Here is an 18,870-nt window from a genome sequence, read left to right on the forward strand (position 1 = left end):
TTTTTGAATGAGGAGTGAGAAAGAGAATCTTTCTCATTTCATAAGAGTTATAATAAGATGGTCCTTGGAAACTCACAAAACTTCGAAGATTGTTTTCGAGGAAGATGAAAGTCATTCGCGTATTTAGTACCTGTTTTTTGAAAAACAAATCTAGCTCTTCGCTAGTTATTTTAACTTGTTAGAATTTCTTGACACATATGCACTTCTATTTTACAACTTGATTATTAGTTTAAGTTCTTGGCTAACGGGAATGCGAAAAACATTTATCATTTATTATTACATTAGTAGCATATTTATAAGTGACTAGCTACAGTCAGTGAAAGTTTGTACGACGGGCCAGTCTCATTGAAATTAAAGACATTAAACAAACAAACGCGCAGTTGAGCCTTGATATGTTACGCTGGGCAGTGGATTTTAATTTTAAATTTCCAAAAAGAACTTTTTTTGGCGCAGTGCTATGAGATTTTCTCTCTTGAAAAAAAGCCCGCTTAGCAAAGCTTGGGCTGTTCTGGACAGTTGCGAGAATAATTCTTATATCCTGCCAAGAGATAATGATCCTGCACATGTGTTGCTCATTCCGCATACGCCCTTACCACTGTCAGGAGTAACCCCTCCCGATCCCAAATTGACATTCTAGGAGAATTGCGTGACACCGACCATCCAAAGAACTGTCTCTCATTTTTATTTTTAAAACATTTAAAAAATTGCTCACTGCAGTGTGACGAGACATTGCTGATACTCGTTGGGCCCTTTTTGGTCCGAAAACGGTTATCGATTTTGCTCATTTTGGTCTGATATCGGGTATGGTTTCGTTTCAGTTCCAAATGAATAAGAACGAAATAGAAATATGCGAATTCCAAATGCATTTGAAGAAATCTTTTGTCTGCGCTCTGATCTAAGTAATCATCACATTATTTCTGCCTAAAGGCCAGGTCTGTAAACGGGTATGGTCAGAGGTCTGGTCTGGTCTGAAAACGGGTCAGTATAAAAAGACATTTTTGGCCTGAAATAGGGTCAGGATTTGGAGAACCAGGCGGCACAGCCCCACTAAGATTTCCCAGGAGTACCCCCCGGGTGAAAATTACACTTGCAAAAGTTTTTTAATGACCCCTGGAGTATCATGTCCCGACAGATGTTCTATTCTTATATTCGTGACGGATATGTCACGCCAGCTCCATCCTATTGTCATTCATCTCAGCTAAGGCTTGACACCAATGTAACTTCCACTCTCCGCTAATAGTAAAAGGTTAAGTTGTTATGGTTGCCTTAATGCACCTATCAATGTAAATCACGTGGGGTGGGAGTGCGGGCAAGGGGAGGGGATTTGATGCCTTTGACTATCCCCGCTATCGGGCTTTTGATCTTGCGAGGGTCGGGACATTTGACTTTGACCGACAGAAGCCTGATATCAATTCAGAAGCAGTTACCAAGTCCGTCCCTCGAGGCTTCCTGAAAGTCACGCTGTTGGAGAAAGGTATGAAGTTTTCATTTGTTTTAATCGCCATAATCCAATACTTTAACTGTCATCTAAACAGATAATGTCTATTTTGAGAAAGTTTTTATCTTCAAGTTCCCATCTGATTGTAAAATTCGATTGAAATCGAATTCCACCATGAAAGTCAGAGGATTTTTTATGGGTCACTGATCCGACCTGTTCCGACATGTTGAGCAGATGTTATAAAGCATTTTAAGTTTTATTAATATTATATAGCACGGTCAATCTTCCTGGAGTGATTTTGTTGTTCAAGATAAGAGATGCTAGTGGAGAGAGAAAATACTTAATTACAACGAGTAATTTAATGGAGCTTCCGTTAACCGTAAATAAAAGTAGTAACAACGTGTTTGAAATGTTCTTTTATTCGTTTTATATAGTATTATAGCATTGTTTGTTTAGATTTTTTCCCCTGGGGTGGGGGCTTTTTTGACACTTTTGATTGACCTTTCGTTTCCCACCCTGGGGAATTTCATCGAAAAATTTTAAAATTTGTCAAATCCCCACCCCTTGCCCGCACTCCCCCCCCCCCCCCCACGGGGTTTACATTGATAGGTGTATAAAACGGTCTGATTACTCTCAAATAAGTTCTCACTTTTGCGTCCAAACCTGGAAAATAATCAGTCTTGCCTAACTTATTAAATCTAGCTTAAGGCCACGCGTCCTGACATCTTTCGAGTTATTTATATCCACAAGAGGCAGGGTTAAACTTTCAAACAGTTGAGGAGGCCCGTATCATTGTGTTTAAAGAACCTATACCAAACAAAGTCATGACAGATCACGTGATCAGAAGTGAAACTGCACCCAATGAAGGGGGCTGTCGAGTGAAGTGTTATATGGAGCCCAACTGTATGTCCACAAATATGGGACAATTGACAGGAGGAAAGATCCAATGCGAATTGAATAACGCCACTGCAGAAAACGAATTTGTGTTTGATCTAAGAACCAAAGATGCTCACACTTATCTGGCCATCGAAGTAAGTGTCTTTGTTTAAAACTCTTTCTAGCTACAGATAATATTTAGTTTTCTTGCCCAGAGTGGAAGAGCCAGTAGAAAGCTGGTGGCCGCGGTGGGTTGCTCAACAAAGTTTTAAACGGGAGGCTCCGCCCCGAGGTCCAACCCCTTACCCTTCTATATAACATTTTTGGCAGAAAAGGTCCCCCTTTCGTTACCTTCTACGGAAAGTCACCATTCTTGTGTGTTAACAGAAGCCCTATCCAGCATGGTTTTCGCGCCGGCGCAAAAGCGATCCGGTATAGTGTGAAAGTAATTAACATAGCTTAAAAATTACAATATAATAGAATATTTAGCAATTATTCCTGGAGCCCGAATGGGCTCTGAGTCAATAGCCCATGAGGCCGAAGGCCGAATGGGCTATTAACAAAATGCATTCCGACAGCCGATGTTTAATATATAGATTTAGCCAGGGCTAAAAGCGAAGCTCCCATTAATCATTTATATAATTTAAATCAAACAATAAACTTGTAATCCACAAATCAGTTAACTTTAGGGCACATTCATGTGACGTTTGAGGAAAAGGCTAAGTCACTTTACGGAAAAATATTTTGCAAACAGTCCAAGAGTGAAACAAATCTTACATCGAGTTAATATATATAATCTGAACACCTCCAAAAAAGTAATCATCTTCGATCACAGTCAAGAGCCATAATGGCTCTTGATCACAGTAGATTAAGGCCTGGACCAAACAAATTCTTCCCAAACAAGATAACCCAGTCGCCCAAGTTTGATTATAATGCCTACAAAACACTGACAAAAATTCCTAGAACAGCGATGCGATATTTTTCGTCTTATGCCACTACATGAGGAATTTCTGCAATTTGATTGGCTAAGAGCAGCGGTATTTCACCTTAATTCGAAATACCTAGATGTGAAAATTACAAACCCGGTTTTCCGGGTAGTAGTATAAACAAATAATAGCATGATTTGTACTTGATATTTGGCATAAATGCCACTCGTGATATTTTAAAATTGTCTCAAATTTCGAAATATCACTCGTGGTATTTATGCCAAATATCGCTACTATAATCATGCTATTACCTATACTAATACTTTACAGTTGGCGATTGAGGTTTCTTTCGCAGTGAGCCTCCGCTTGCGCATCCCGTTCAGGGAAGTCATTCCAAGCTAAACTTTCAAATGAAACCAGTTTTAAGATGGACAGTACTTTGATTTACACTCGTTTGTCGGTAAATCAAAAGGCACCTTGTTCGCGGTCAACAATTCAACCTGCAGAGGGATTCAACTCCGCGATACACTCACATTAGTTCCGTAAATAAAGCAAATCCAGAGAAGATATGAACAACCATATGAATTTCTGAATTTCCGTGCCACATATTAATTAAGGCATCTTTTCCTACCACAAGACCGTAAAACTATTTAAAAAAAAGACAGCTAAATCCTTCTCTCCGCTGATGGTGGATCATTCGCGAAGATTTTTGAGTGCTATCAGCCTTGCGAGGAATAAGCGCTTTCAACTTGCGTTGATTCCAACAGCCAATCAGATCCTGTGGCATTGTTCTAACAGCCAATCAGCGTTGCAGCCAAATCTGGCTGAAAGCAGCACAATATTGTGAGAGTTTGTATCAGGCCCAATTTTAGCGGGAGCTCGTAAGAACTGCTAAAATTGGGCCTCATCATCGGTTATTCTTACCTAAACTTCTTGAATATTGAATTGCAAGCAAAAAGCAAACGACGAAAACAACATATGGAGTTCCATTTGCCAGCTTTCCGGCCAAAATAGCCATCATTATTATTCTCTGGTCCGCACAAAATTTAAAGTGGTCGTTTAAGCGTCTATAAATTGTCTCATTTGACGTATGTTAAAACTGTTAAGGCAAATAAACAAAGTGCAAATGCTTAAGACGCGGCATTATTAGATACTGAGTCACATCGACCGGCGAGTTTAGAAATTAATCTTTTAATTTTTAATAAAAAGTGATGTGTATAGTTTTGGTAGCAATCTCATTTAATCTCACAGGAAACATTTATTAACTTTCAAAATAAAGCTGTTCTTAAGTATGACTACCCTCCCCTCCATTCCATAAAGTAGCAGCTGATAAACGTTAATCTTGTAGTACTGTAGCAGCTACTATATTTTTAAAGCAATTTTTCAGCTAAATTTATAACCTCGTTTTAATCATTTGAATTTTTCGCTCTCACAGCCAGTCTCGTGGAAAGATAACCTGTGGCCGAGGAATACCATATAGTTATTCTGCCGCGAATATTTTTTACTTCTATTGAAGAACCTTTTTAATTTCAGTCCTAAGATATTTGCTTGTCAACCGATAGGATTGACAGAATAAGTATTTTAATTCAAGCGTTTGGTTTTTAAAAAGCAGGTGGTATGTTCATGCCTAAGTATATTTTAACACTGCTTTGTGAGATGCGCTAAAGGTTCTAAAACCTCGACATCAAACCGTTCACAATATGCATTTTAGCTCATTTACTAGAACATAACAATTCATTTTCCATGGAATAAAATGCCATATGCTGACATATTATATATCCTTTGGAGGTAAAAGTTTATGATGTTATTCGATAGAGCAAATAAAAATTAAACCTCAACTTCAAGCTGTGAATAGATTGGTAACAAAGATTTTAAAATCAAAGGGTGCCTAAGGCTAACTTGTGGATTAGTATAATTAATGTATTTTAGAAATGAAAGCTGATAATGAATCTGCAATTAGTATACCGGTATATTTTAAGTCTGTCAAAAAATAAACATATATTTTACGAAAAAACAAAAAAAAAAACCAAAAGGCCAAAAAAAAAAAGGAAAAAAAACTTCCTACAGCGAGAGTCGAACCCAGGAACCTTCGACACGGTAGGTCTACGCGTTTTCCGCCAAATTAATCAACTTTAACACCTAAGTTAACTTTAACGCAAAGTTCATAAGCGTCTGTCAAAGTTGGCCACCGCCCTAATTTGAAATATAAAGAGTCCACATGAAGACAATCGTCTTGTGACTCCTGTGAAATGTACAATATCAGCACATCGCGGAACGGAAACGATCTACGACAGTTGTCGTTTTGATATCGGGCGCTTTCGTGTGGAGCCGACTGATACACGAAAGATGCCAAATCTGAGTGAGACATTTTTTGCGGCATATCGCAATGCGAACAATAACTTGTTCCTTACGCTACGCGTAATCCAAAAGTTAAAAATAGGTTGCGCATATCAACTTTGGCCCAACTAGTAATAGACAATACAATAAATATACTGTTATTTACAAATTATTAAAAAAACAGCCAACATATGGATGTCTATTGCCGTTTCTTTTTTACCCTGGGGAATTAACAAATCAAATCACGTTACAAGCAAGTCCACATTTTACTTTGTACTATAGTAAAAAGTGAATAGTAGCGAACAAATTAAAAGTAATCTTTAAGTTTTTTGAAAGATTGCACCATACGGTTTTATTCACAGGTTGATAGCCTTGGCCACCCACTTTTAGACTAGTACGAGATCAGGACCTATTAATCTCTGTTTGTTTTCCCTTTCAAGTGTTGCGGGTGAACGTGGTTAAGTGATGTCTTCAAGGGACTTTTCCCTTTTGAGATTTATTTTTTTTATGGGTACATACGCATGTAAATAAGGTGAAATTACTATGTTTTATTTTGATGGCCTAGGTAAACATTTCATGGAAAGCTCTGTTAGCGAAGACTTGTTCACTTAGATGCATCCAGCTGAATAATGTCGTAAGACCTACATTGGGAAAATAAAACGTACAACACTGAAAAGGTCTACTCACATCAAATTTCCACGAGATGGGGAGATTGGTTAATTACTAATCATTTCCTTTTTTTTTTCTTTCTTACAAAAGACGTGTGTCTTGGAACCCCCCGGTTTCGCTTTTTATTAAAGTGTACAAACAAGATTTTTAGACCACTCCGAGGTCTCGCGTGAGACTGGGTCATTACTGTGACGAATAGCACCATGGGATTGTTTTGGGGACGTCATCTCTTGTTTTGTTAATTAATAAAAAATTGGGAAAGAGACTCGGGTAAACGTTCGTCCCAAAAACAGTTTCTTAACAATTATTGGATGAGGTTTTTGTGATATCCAGAATAATTAAGGTGAGGTAGGGGTTATCAGCGGAAGCCGAAGGCCAAGGCTGATGACGTTGATTATTCTGGATATCACAAAAACCAAATCTAATAATTCTTTTACTATACATTGAACGAATTCTTTCTTTCTTGCTTCGACATAAAATGTATGTTTTAAAAGTTTGTGCCAACTCTTTCTTTTCCTCAGGTTCGCTCAGTTTTTTCTCTTTCACGTAATCAGCAAACAGCTCCTTAGCCACCTTCGTCGACCTTTTTGTGTTTTGTGTGTCTTTGTCTTAAACTATTCTTTCGATGACCTGCTTGGTCAACGAAGAAAACCTGGAAGTCATGTTTTTGCTTCTTTACTGAAGGCAAGCAACACAAAGCGCGCTAACTTGACATGATTACCCTTAGAAATCATGCACCGCGGTCATACATGACATGATTACCTGTGACCTTGAGTGTCCTTGACATGATTATTGTATAATCTGCAGCTAGATGACGTCCCAGGCATTGATTTCGAAAATTCACTGTACGCTTTCGGCCAATCAGAAAAGAGATAGTAAGTTCAATGTATAATGAATAATGCAATTGGACGTAACACCGACCCAGTCTCATGCGCAGCCTTGAATTGGTTAAAAGACTTTAAAAACATTTTCACAGCTTTGCAAGATATACTTTAGGAATTTTATGGCATAAGCCCATTTACATTTCTCAGTCTTTAACACTATGTAATCATCTATTGACAATCAGCAATCTATTGATGACACGGCTCTAAGTTTTACTGAAGAGTCCGGGACGATGTGTTGTTTCCAAAAACTACACGAAATCCAATTCTGCGTGCCACACTTTTGCTTTAGACTTTGCTTTGTAATTACAATGAGCGTTAGCTGAAATACTGTAAATTGTTACATGCAAATAAAGCATTCTACTATTACTGTTGCTACTGTAATGATATTCCAATGATACTAATAATATGATGATATTCCACAAACGCCAAAGGAAATCCGTTGGCATGAACTTAAACATAGGCAACGAGCAAACTTCTTAAATCGCTGCAAAATTATTATAAACCTTAGCACGCTATTGAGGTGATGTTACCAAGAACGGAACAGAAAGAGGTGTGGAACGAACCCACTTGAATCACTTTATTTCGACATTCATTAGTAGTTTTGGTGAATTGAGGCTTTTTTGGTATTTCTGTTATTTTTAATTTTCCATTTTATATTTTAATCATTACTTTGGTTGTTGGGTGTCCCCAATTAGTTTACGTTTGTCAACTAGAACAACATTAAACTTAATAATTCTTATTGGATATTTATGGTACAAACCCAACTTGACAATTAACCTTCAACGAATATTGTTTTTTTATTATTAAATTTTACTCATCTAAAGCTTTTTAAAATGCTATACTGAAATTAACTTATAGAACACGTTCAAGTAATGAAGTATGTCTTATAGCTTTGTATTCTTTTAATGAAAAATGAGAACTATATACCGTAAATAAATTACGAAAATAAGCCCGGGGCTTATATTTTTCAAAGGCCCTTTTTGAGGGGCTTATGTACGGAGGGAAATTTGCGTTTCAAAATCGATTGGGCTAGCCTTATAGTTGGAAGGAAATTTACCGTTTTTGCTTTGTTTTACTTTGTAAAGTTGAGGGCAATATCCTAGTACAAGCCCCCGGGGGCTTATATTTGGAGGGGCGATTTAACGGAGGCTTTTTTGCGTTTCTTGTTTGGGGGCTTATGTTTGGCGGGGCTTATGCATGGAGGGGCTTATTTCTGGAATTTTATGGTATATTATGAAAATAAACTATCAAGATTCCATCTAGACTGAAGGAACCTGTCATCCTTAATACGTCAAGATACCTGCAGTCTTTCAATCATTAGCATAATATATATCAAATTAGGGAATTGTTAATATTCTTAAAAGCAGTGACATCTGGGAGTTTGTAGGCTAGTGAAGGACGAAGCGAACGAAAATGGCTTACTCGGACAAGAATATCTCCTATAAAAGTTTTTTTGTCCATTTTATGGTTTTTATGTCGCTTCGTCAAAATTTGACATCTTCAGGTGAGAAACTGGTGAATTCTGACCTTTCTAGTAATATTCAGTTAGTTTCTTAAGTATATTAGCCTACATTAAGTATCTGTAGTTATCTACCACTTTTTGCAAATTCGTGAAATGTCATAGACTATATATAGTACTTTTAATAAAAACCCTAAACTTTCGAGGCCCAGAAATTGAAAAGTAAAATTTAACCTTACACCAACAAAACGAAGCTAGTGCGTGCGAGTGCGTGCGCAAGTGGGGTGTTTTCTGTTTCACAATTTGGTTTGTCGTGATCCGAAACATGCATTTATGTTTTTTAGAATGTTTTTTTTCGTGTTGTCACGGTAAAGTTGTCGAGTCTCAGATCGGCTCCTGCAGCAGGTTCTTTCATCGAGAATCAAAGGTACCGAGCTCCACTGAAAGGCACCAAGAGTGACTCTCCAAAGCTTCCGCCATCTGTCATAGATATTCGGTGAAACTAGGTCAGGTACAAGGTAGTGAAGAGAATGAATGAATGAACGAATGAATGATGGAATCACCGTGCTGTTTAGAATCGCCGTGAGTTTTAGCGCTCATGCTAGAAAAAGCCGTTCAACTCAGCGGCACCCAACGACTGTTTTCTTTAAAATATCTGTTCGGAGAAGCAACTATTGCCTAGAATTTCCTATTACTTGACTACGCCTGAAAATTTCTAGATGACCGTTCCATTCATGTACAATTTTCGAAGTTTATCTAATCAATTCCCTACGATTTTATGAAGCTTAATTTTCCCATTTTACTTTCCAAGTTATGCTATTTTTCATAGAAAAAGGGAAACCTAAAATTTTCGGATTAAAAATGGAGAGAGGAATTAGGAAATGTCTCACTTTCGTAATGCTTCAAATTTCTCTGATCTAACATTTTCGGGAAATAATACTGATCAGAAGCCCTTGTAATTTCGAAAAGACTCAGTTTCCCTAGGATGACCGAACAGATTTTCACTGCCGCTTAGAATGCTTTTCTAGAGATCTAAAAGTACTCTGGATAGCCTAAAAAGTGTTTTCAATGTATTTAGGAGGAAACCGTCGTTGGGTTCCCCTGACAACTACAGAACATGAAAACATTTTGATAACGATTTATTTTGACAAGAGACTTTGTTTGATCAGACTCATGATTATAGTGTATTGAATTCCGAATCAAGCCACCCGAACTGAGCCTGGGTCTAGTTCTTTTCTCTATCAATCGTGACTGTCACCAGTCTGTTTGCCATAAGTCTTTCACTGATACTATTCTTTACTTCGTTCAAATAGCATTCAATTATATTACTAGTATGCAGTACATTCCCTCCTTTCTTAGGGATGAAAAGCTGGGGCGAATGAGTCATTTTTAGACTAAGAGTTCTCGTGTGAAAAAATAATGACCTTTAATTAAGTTGTTAATACTCAGAAAAGACATTCATAACTAATGACAAGAATTGCAGACCTGTTTGGTACTGGCTCAGTAAGATGTCATTAACGTCAAGACACAAGCAATATGTCTTCTGAACAATACATTATAACTGCGTTAATAACGTGTTGAATAAAACGGCAGGCAAGATGAAAATTGGGCTAAACAAGAACGCTCTTACAGCGGTGGTCAGTCTTATTTGCTTGGCGGAGATTAGATCGAGAAATGAGGAGGCGATTAGTTCTACACGAAACAGGATTTACTCGCTAAAGGTTTTTTACTTCCTACTTTTTTTGGAGGTCGAGTATTCTTCAGGATATTTACTTTTTATTTGTTTCTGAATTGATTTCGTACGCGTGTTAGCAACGACCGCTGTACGCGTTTATAAATACATGAAAATTCATGGGCCTCGATTCCAGAGATGCATACTCATCACAAGACCATTTGCATACAATGAAAGCTTACAACACCCGACCATCGCAGTTTTGCTAATTAAGATTCTTATTTTTTCGACTACTCGCTAGTATTCACTTGTTCCAAAGTAATCAACGCTTTCAAGCGATAGAATTCTTGGACCGACACGTTTCGGAAAAGCTCTAAATTTAATCTTTCCTAAGCTTTCTTGGCAAAACATGCGTGGCTTCGGCCAGGCAACGATTCCTATTCCCAGTTTCCAGAGTCTCCGCTACGAACGCTTGGCACAATGACCTCCCTTTTGTGTCATAAATACGAAGAAAAACGGCTTGCAGATTATTTTGAGTCTCGCTGCTTACGCAAGCGAGACTAATTAAACCCAGGATTTTTTCTGTCCCAGTTATTGTGCAACTCTGGGGGGAATATCCTAGAAGGCGGATCATCCTAGCGCGATATGTTTTCTGCAATCGGTTTGCATACAAAAGGTGGTAGTTGTCCTTAGTGCTAGGATCTTCCTAGTTGGAGGACCTTAAGGTAGGAAGATCCTGGCACCACGTAAACTGTCTTTGCTAGGAAGATCTTAGTACTGAGGACAAACTAAATAAAAATGGCAGCGGTCGTTCAGTGCATGGCTAATCCATATCACGGCAATAAAGGCCGACATTTTTGTGATTGCGTTACCGCGAGCTGATTGTGTTAACCCTGCTGAAAGGTAGTTATCAACGCAAGTAAAGATCCTTCTCTACTTGGTACCAGACGGACCGAAATTTCTGCATGGAAACCCAACGAAAGGTTGTTCCTCCTTCCATGTAATTAATCAGTCCCTTGAAAAAAGAATGATACTTATTAATATCAATGATAATTTCTATGTCCACAAGAGGTTAAACTTTAAGTTTTTCTAATCATGCCAGCTGAGGAGGGCCGCATCATAGTGTTTAAAGAACCTGTACCAAACAAAGTCCTGACAGATCACGTGATCAGAAGTGAAACCGCACCCAATGAAGGGGGCTGTCGAGTGAAGTGTTATATGGAGCCCAACTGTGTGTCCATCAATATGGGACCATTGACAGGAGGAAAGATGAAATGCGAATTGAATAACGCCACTGCAGAAAAGGAATTTGTGTTTGATCTAAGGACCAAAGATGCCCACACTTATCTGGCCATCGAGGTAAGCGCTTTTGTTTGGAACTCATCTTAGATACAGAATCTCTAGCGACCTCGGGTGACGAGGCTGCTCATAAAGATTGATGGGGGCTGACGTTTAGTTTACAAGAAGATCTAACGTCAAATTTTTATTCCGCTAGTGGAATAGCCTGCGTAGCAAGCGTTTCCGGTTGTTTATTGCGCGAAAGCTGGGGCGAGAGTAAAATAAATGCTCTCGGCCCAGCTTTTCTCGACGAGCTCAAGTGGAAACGCTAGCTACACAGCCTGCTACTGGAACTTAGCGAGTTTGATATCAAGATCGCTTAAATGGTTCGTTCAAAACGTTTTTGAACAAACAAACGACAATAAGCCTGTGGCGATAGGAGCATTTTCAGCGCGAATGTACCAGCGAATTAATATTCAAATCATTCAAAGTCTTGTTTATATATTTCTTAAAGTGAACTTCTCAATGGGGTGATGGCATTAGGCTACCTTAATACTTTTCTTTTTTGCAGGTAACACTGTAACAATTTCTCCTAGTAACGGGGTTAATTAATAAAGAAGTTTTCGTCTATGAAAGGCAAATTATTTGCGGTATGAAAAAAATATACGGAAATTTATCAGCAGCGAAACAAGACACACAAACGGCTTTCACGATCATTCTACATCGGATATCGGACATCTTACATTACACCTGTTGACTCTAGTGACTGAAGTTTTGACTTCCGGTTATCGGTTTGTCCATTCTTAAGCCCTCTAATATACTTATAATCTGGTAGTTGTTTTTGATTGCTGCTCCTTATTCCAGAATCGCTGCAGCAGTAGTCCACGTCTAAACAACGGGACATGTCAAGCTGGATTCACAAGTAAAGGGTTTCGTTGTATATGTCTTCTGGGATTCCCCGGAACAAACTGTCGTTCAGGTACGTGCATGCAACAATTTTTATTGCACATTTGGCTTAAACCATGTATTAAAAGAGAGATCAGCATTAGAGCCGTGGTAAGAGTGAGGCACTTTTCGAGGAATGCGCAGAAGGCTAACATTCGCTTTCTCTTCTTCCCATCTTCTTTTTCTTTTCTTTCTTTCTTTCTTTTATTGGACTACGTCTTCTACTAGACTTCACTTCAGTGGGAAACGATTGGCACGAAAATTCCGAAGATCAAGAACTTTTTTTGAAAGGGAGTACGGCTCTGGTAGTGTCAACAAAGAAGATTTTCAAAGGAATTTTCTGGTCAACTGTGGACGTTTTTGCGTATTCCTCTGTCATGTTTAACTGAATCGTGCACATTTGGGTATGGTTCGAACAATCTCTCTTTCCTATACAATACATGTCAGCGGTCAAAACTGTCTAACTGAACCTTAAAATTGATGGCGTCACAAGTGGTACAATGGACGATGATATGCACTGTCGGTAATGGGTGGCTCGAGTGTGAATGGGTTAAAGCAGTGTAAAACTGATGAAGCCACATGCGCACAAGGAAGTGCAAGTAGTCGTCAGTTAGTTCTTGGGGAATATCCCAAAAGTTTTGATTTATAACTAATCCTGGTTATTTTCAATCACTGTGTTTAGCCAAATCATGTAGTGACCTAAAGAAGATTTAGCCTAGAGCAGAAAGTGGAAACTACATCATTGACCCTGATGGAGAAGGTGGCTTGCTTCTTATGTATGACGTCATCTGTGACATGACCGACAAAAATGGCGTTGGCGTGGTAGCCATCAGTCACGACAGTGAGAACAGAACCTTGGTGAAAGGATACGATGGTAAAGGTACCTACTCGCGTGACATTCATTACACAGGAGCGAGTCTTTCTCAGCTAGCGAGTCTCACCAGAGTCTCCCTGCGCTGTGAGCAGTTTATCAAGTATGAGTGTTATCATTCAAAGTTACTGAATTCCAATGGACACGGTCCATTCGGATGGTGGGTGTCACGTGATGACGATAAGATGACGTACTGGGGCGGAGCAACTGAAAATGGCAAATGCGCCTGTGGAATGAACAATACATGTGCAAACTCCACCCTTGGCTGTAATTGCGATGAAAATGACAACAAGTGCCGTGAAGACAGTGGTTTCCTCACTAATAAAACAAAGCTTCCAGTTATTCAGCTCAGGTTTGGAGACACTGGACATGGCAAGGAAGAAGGTCACCATACCCTGGGGAAATTAAAATCTTATGGTATCGCCTGATAAAACAAACTGTACTCAGATAATACAAATCAACTAATATAATTGTATTTTGTGTATCATTTTCGTATGGACAATCAATTGACCTATCCTGCAAACGTTTCCTATATCTCCTTATTGAACTTGTCAAACCGTTGACAAAAAAAAGAAAAAGATGGATTGGCTATAAGGGTGACCCGCCTAGCCAGGTAACCCTTTTTGGATAGTAGGGTCACCTTCCTAGTCGGGCCAACTTTTTTCCACACAATAACTTTGGCTCGCCCAGCCGGATCAACTTGGTCAAGGTGAAACAATAAGAGTCCGAGTGCTGTTTTAGACAATCAGAGCATGCGCGAATGCTGTTGGCTCGGGCAAAAGGTTGGCAAAGGGGTCAACATTTTCTCATGTAAACGCTCGCTAACGGTTGACTCGGCTGGGAAGGTTACCCTCTTTCCCGCGACAGCTTTTCTCCGTATAAACGGGACCTTAAAGTCAAATGCAAGTTAAGACAAAGAGATGATCGGAATGGATTTTTAAAGATGTTCCCCTGAATGGAAGTCAGGCTGCGGTGTGTTTCCGAAAGTGCTAGGCTGGTATAGTAGTGTTTCAGAGTTTCAGTTTATTTTACCACAATGAATAAAGGACAAGACTACAGGAATACGCAGAAGCAACGTAGTGAGGAAGCCCAAAAATAGATATTGGGCTCACTCAAAGTATGAAAAAGTATCTGTTTTCAAGGCTAGAATTGAGCGTACACTGAATAAATTAAATGACAATGATGAAAAGGTAAAGAACTAACACAAATATGTTTAAATATAAAGCAATAAACGTAACCTATATAAAGAGACACTGTGAAGAAAAATGACTAATAACAGAGTTTTTAATAAATTATTCTCAGAGGAATGTTTGCGAAGCTGGTTTTGAATGAGGAGAGAGAAGGAGAATCTTTCTCTTTTCCTGAAGAGCTATAATAAGATGGTCCTTGGAAACTCACAGAACTTCGAAGATTGCTTAGAAGAAGAAGATGAAAGATGAAAGTCATTCGCGTATTTAGTACCTGTTTTTTGAGAAAAAAAAACGGATGTGTAACGCCAACTCCACCCTATCGTCATTCATCTCAGGCTTGCCACCAGTGTACGACGTGAGCGGCCCCTCACTATGACTGAACTTTCACTCTCCGCTATAAATGGTAAAATGTTGTTATGGTTGCTTGAAAACGGTCTGATTACTCAGCACTGAGCACTTAGATCACTGGCAAGGGTCTTACAAGACCATGAATTTTAAAGAAATACGCTTATGGAGTTAAGCGGAAAGGCATTTTCAAGCACCGGTAGCCCAAGGTTTTATTGGAACCTTTTAGTTCTCTTTATAAAGAGAAAAGATCATGATAGAGAACAGAAACCGAATAGAAACCGGTTCATAAAATGACCATAAATTAAATGGGCTCGATGACCAATCACGAAAGAAGAAACACACAACTTAAACTTGATTTAACATTTGAAGGTTACAAGAACAATGTTTTCTTTATACAAATTCTAATACCTCGAGGGGCACGCAACAATGCCAATGGTTACACATTTTGAGCTTGGACCATCTATGTTAAGAAGTCAGTGATTTGATAAACTCTAACGGTTTTAAAAATACTCCTGCGATTAAGGCAATATATGTTTTCAATTCCTTAAACGCATGTATTACCATTATACTTTTTTAGGATCATTGTTCTTGTCAATCATACCTATCACTTACGGTGTTTCAGAATTTTCAATAATGACCGAAAAATCTATCTAGTTACCAATGATGACTTTATGTTGCTGGCAGTGAAAACTGCAGACCACCTTAAGCCGTTATCGACCAGCCTATTTCTCAAGCCACATGCAATGCTTTGTTCTGTATGGAAGAAAATGAGGAAATGCACCCATGATGATGTCTCAAAAGAACTCTTAGAGCGGTTTTCACTTGACTGTCGAAAGGGATTGGTTTTGGTTTTGGTTTTGGTTTTACTACGCCCTTTGGTTGGCTAGTGTATTTACTTTGGTTTTGGTTTTACGACAGTCAAGTGCAAACCGCCCTATAATGCATATCAACAATACCAAAAACTCGACAGAAGGTTTTTCGTAATTTAAAACAATTTCAGAACTTGGTCCTCAATATATGAACTGCACTAAAGTAATTTTTCACTGCATGTTATAGTAGTATTTCGTTAAATTTATCAAGTTGCGAACCACGTTCTTCTCAGAACAATTAGTTGTGGTTTTAGCAGAGTTCAATATGCAGATATGCCTTGACAGGTACCCAAAACACATAACATTGGGTAACACCATGCAAAATACGTCAAGTTTTTTAATGAAATGTTTGGTATTATCTTTCAAAATACAATCAGTTATTGAATAGACTGAAATGACATTCCTTTACCTATACGTGCAAAACCAACAAACCAATTATAACCTTCGCCGATCGAATGTTTTTCTTATATTTTTTTCTAAGGATTTTAGTTTTCAAAGTAGATAGAATCCATGAATTAATTTATAGAACACGATCAATTAATGAAGTATGCCTGAAGTCTTCTTTTAAAGCAAAGTGTTGAACAACAGAAAAACTATAACTATTTACATCCCGTATGGACTGAGGCAAGCCAAGACATCCCCGACCGTGTTTACCTAATAGTCAAGATACCTCCAGTCTTCTAGTCATAATATCATGCCATGCATTAAAGGGGGAAATCATTCATTCCTAAAAACCTGAGTAACACCTGGCCGTTCGCAGCCAAAAATGCATCGCTCGGACAGGGATCTCTCCTACAAAAACTTTCAAATTAAAAACGTACCCTGACCACGTTTGAAAATATCTCGATTTTAGTACCTGCACGCCTTATTATCTGTAACCTTTAAAGATCAGAGGAAATTAAAAAACAAGCAAACAAACATCAACAGATGTTCAGCTGACTAGGAATATTTCTTCTCTGGATTAACTATTGATTCACTGAATTGAAGAAAAAGCTTAAAAGTATTTTTAAAATTATGATATATTCTTAATTTCCTTGAAACCATAAGCTTGCTCTGTCATAAACTGTCACTCAAGCACAAACACTTTGTCACTTTGTCCTGCTGAATTCGGTTAATAATTTCCAAACGAATACCCTGTTTTAGGCGCTGTCAATTAAGCCATAGAATATGAATACTTATTATTCATTCAAAATATTTCCCCGATTCTGATTGGCTTAAAAAGCACACGGATAACTCACCATAACTAGTTACTAATGACCAAATTTGGAAGAATTTTGTGTTTAACGAGGAAATGACGTCAAAAATGCAGCGTTCTTGCAGGTTAATGTACCGTTAACCGAGAGAGACCTGGGGACCAGGTTGAGTTGTTTTGGTTGTGAAAACAAAAAATGGCGGACATTTCACTCGTTTCAAGAGTAAGAACTAGGCAAAATTATAGCTAAAAACATGGCAAGAACAGCAAGAACACAACTGGAAGGGCGACATCTGCTATTTGGGGAATATTTGGGGAGCTGAACAACCCTAAACGTGCACTATCGAAGGTGAACTTAACATCGATGGAGGTAAGCATGTTTTAGCTTTTTTTTAAACTAGGAATTATTTTGAATGAATAATAAAACAATTATTGAATTCGGCTTTCGTATCATATGAAGAATTATGGAGATCCGTTGGAGGGTGTTATCCGCCTCGGCCGTTAATTGTTAAATAATTAGTTTGAAACAAAGGAAAATAAAAGTTAAACCAAGGATAAAATTGAACTACAACATATACACTTGATTGATTATTGTCATTTTCGCGGACTTATCCAAATCAAATTGTAGGAGCGATTTACCCAATTTCCAAATGAAAATGAGAAATATTACTTTCACCAGCTACACGGTGGTTCGCCATACCTATAGACACGCCCTTTCAAGGCCAACACGTTGCTCTCATCAAACCCATGATGCGCACCGGCATTAGCCGAATTATACTCCAAATGCTTAAACAAACTCAGTGAAACTCGATCCCGATTCCTTAATTTACAAAAATCTGCCAAATACCATGAAACCCGATCGAATTGAAGAAAAAATCGACCTGCGCGTAGTGCAAACATTTGTTTAAGACACTTTCAATTACCGGTAAGCAATGGAATATATCTGTATATCTGTTTAAAAAGAAGGAAAATCTGTATATCTGTTTAAAAAGAAAGACCTTCACGAGCACGTAAATCTATTTGTTATTGGTTTGTGCTAGTTTAATTTTCCAGGTGTTACTTTTAACAAAAACGTTTTATGAAATTTTGGTTTAAATATGACGTAGTTGTATACACACGACTGTTTATCGTTTTGTCGAGAACTTGCGCAAATTGCAGTAGGGACAGCTACCGGAATTTCCAAATAAAAATGACAAATCTTTTTTCACCAGCTAAATGGTGGTTCGCCATACCCACAGACGCCTTTTAAGAGCCAACACGCTGTTGTCTTTAAACTCCTGATGGGCACGCATTAACTAAAAAAATAAATTCTAAAAACTCAGAGGAATCCGATCCCGATTCGTGTAACCCGATCAATTAAAAGGAAAATCGACCTGCGTGCAATGCAAACATCGGTTGATGATGTTCATGTAGCAGCTTCCTAAAATGAGTCAAATTCTCTTGTTTCTCCTTTATCCTTCGGTACTGTTTTATTCCTTGAAGGTCACGGGACTTTCGTGTCGATAAGAGAGATCCAAACGCGGGTTTGCTCTCTTCTATAAAAACTACAGTTCTAGCTTCAAAGATGACCATCCCGAATGCGTTAGTTTGTGTGTTAATGATCCAAACTGCATGAGTATGAATTACTGGCTAAACTCGAAGAAGTGCGAACTTAACACTCACTCGCGAGAAACTTGCCCAGCCTGTTTTATGCAAGCATCTTCCATCTACATGGGAATGGCTAGATATCCAGGTAAGGCTGAAGATTAGCATATCATCCTTTGAAGACAAAGGTGATTACACTGTGGGCAAATATAAATAGGAAGGCTTTAGGTTAAATCATTTTTTGCATCCACTATCTGTATGCAACTAGGCTGATAGGAAGAAAAATTACCTGTATATTGCACATATGATGCCAACAGATCTCAACAGGGCAG

General features: G+C 38.3%; 1 pseudogene; it reads left to right on the plus strand.

Moving 5' to 3' along the window:
* Positions 1-11,344: 11,344 nt before the first annotated feature.
* Positions 11,345-13,783, plus strand: LOC140926497 (contactin-associated protein 1-like; annotated as a pseudogene).
* Positions 13,784-18,870: the final 5,087 nt, after the last annotated feature.

The sequence above is a fragment of the Porites lutea genome, chromosome 2 (assembly GCF_958299795.1).
Source record: "Porites lutea chromosome 2, jaPorLute2.1, whole genome shotgun sequence".
Lineage (NCBI taxonomy): Eukaryota > Metazoa > Cnidaria > Anthozoa > Scleractinia > Poritidae > Porites > Porites lutea.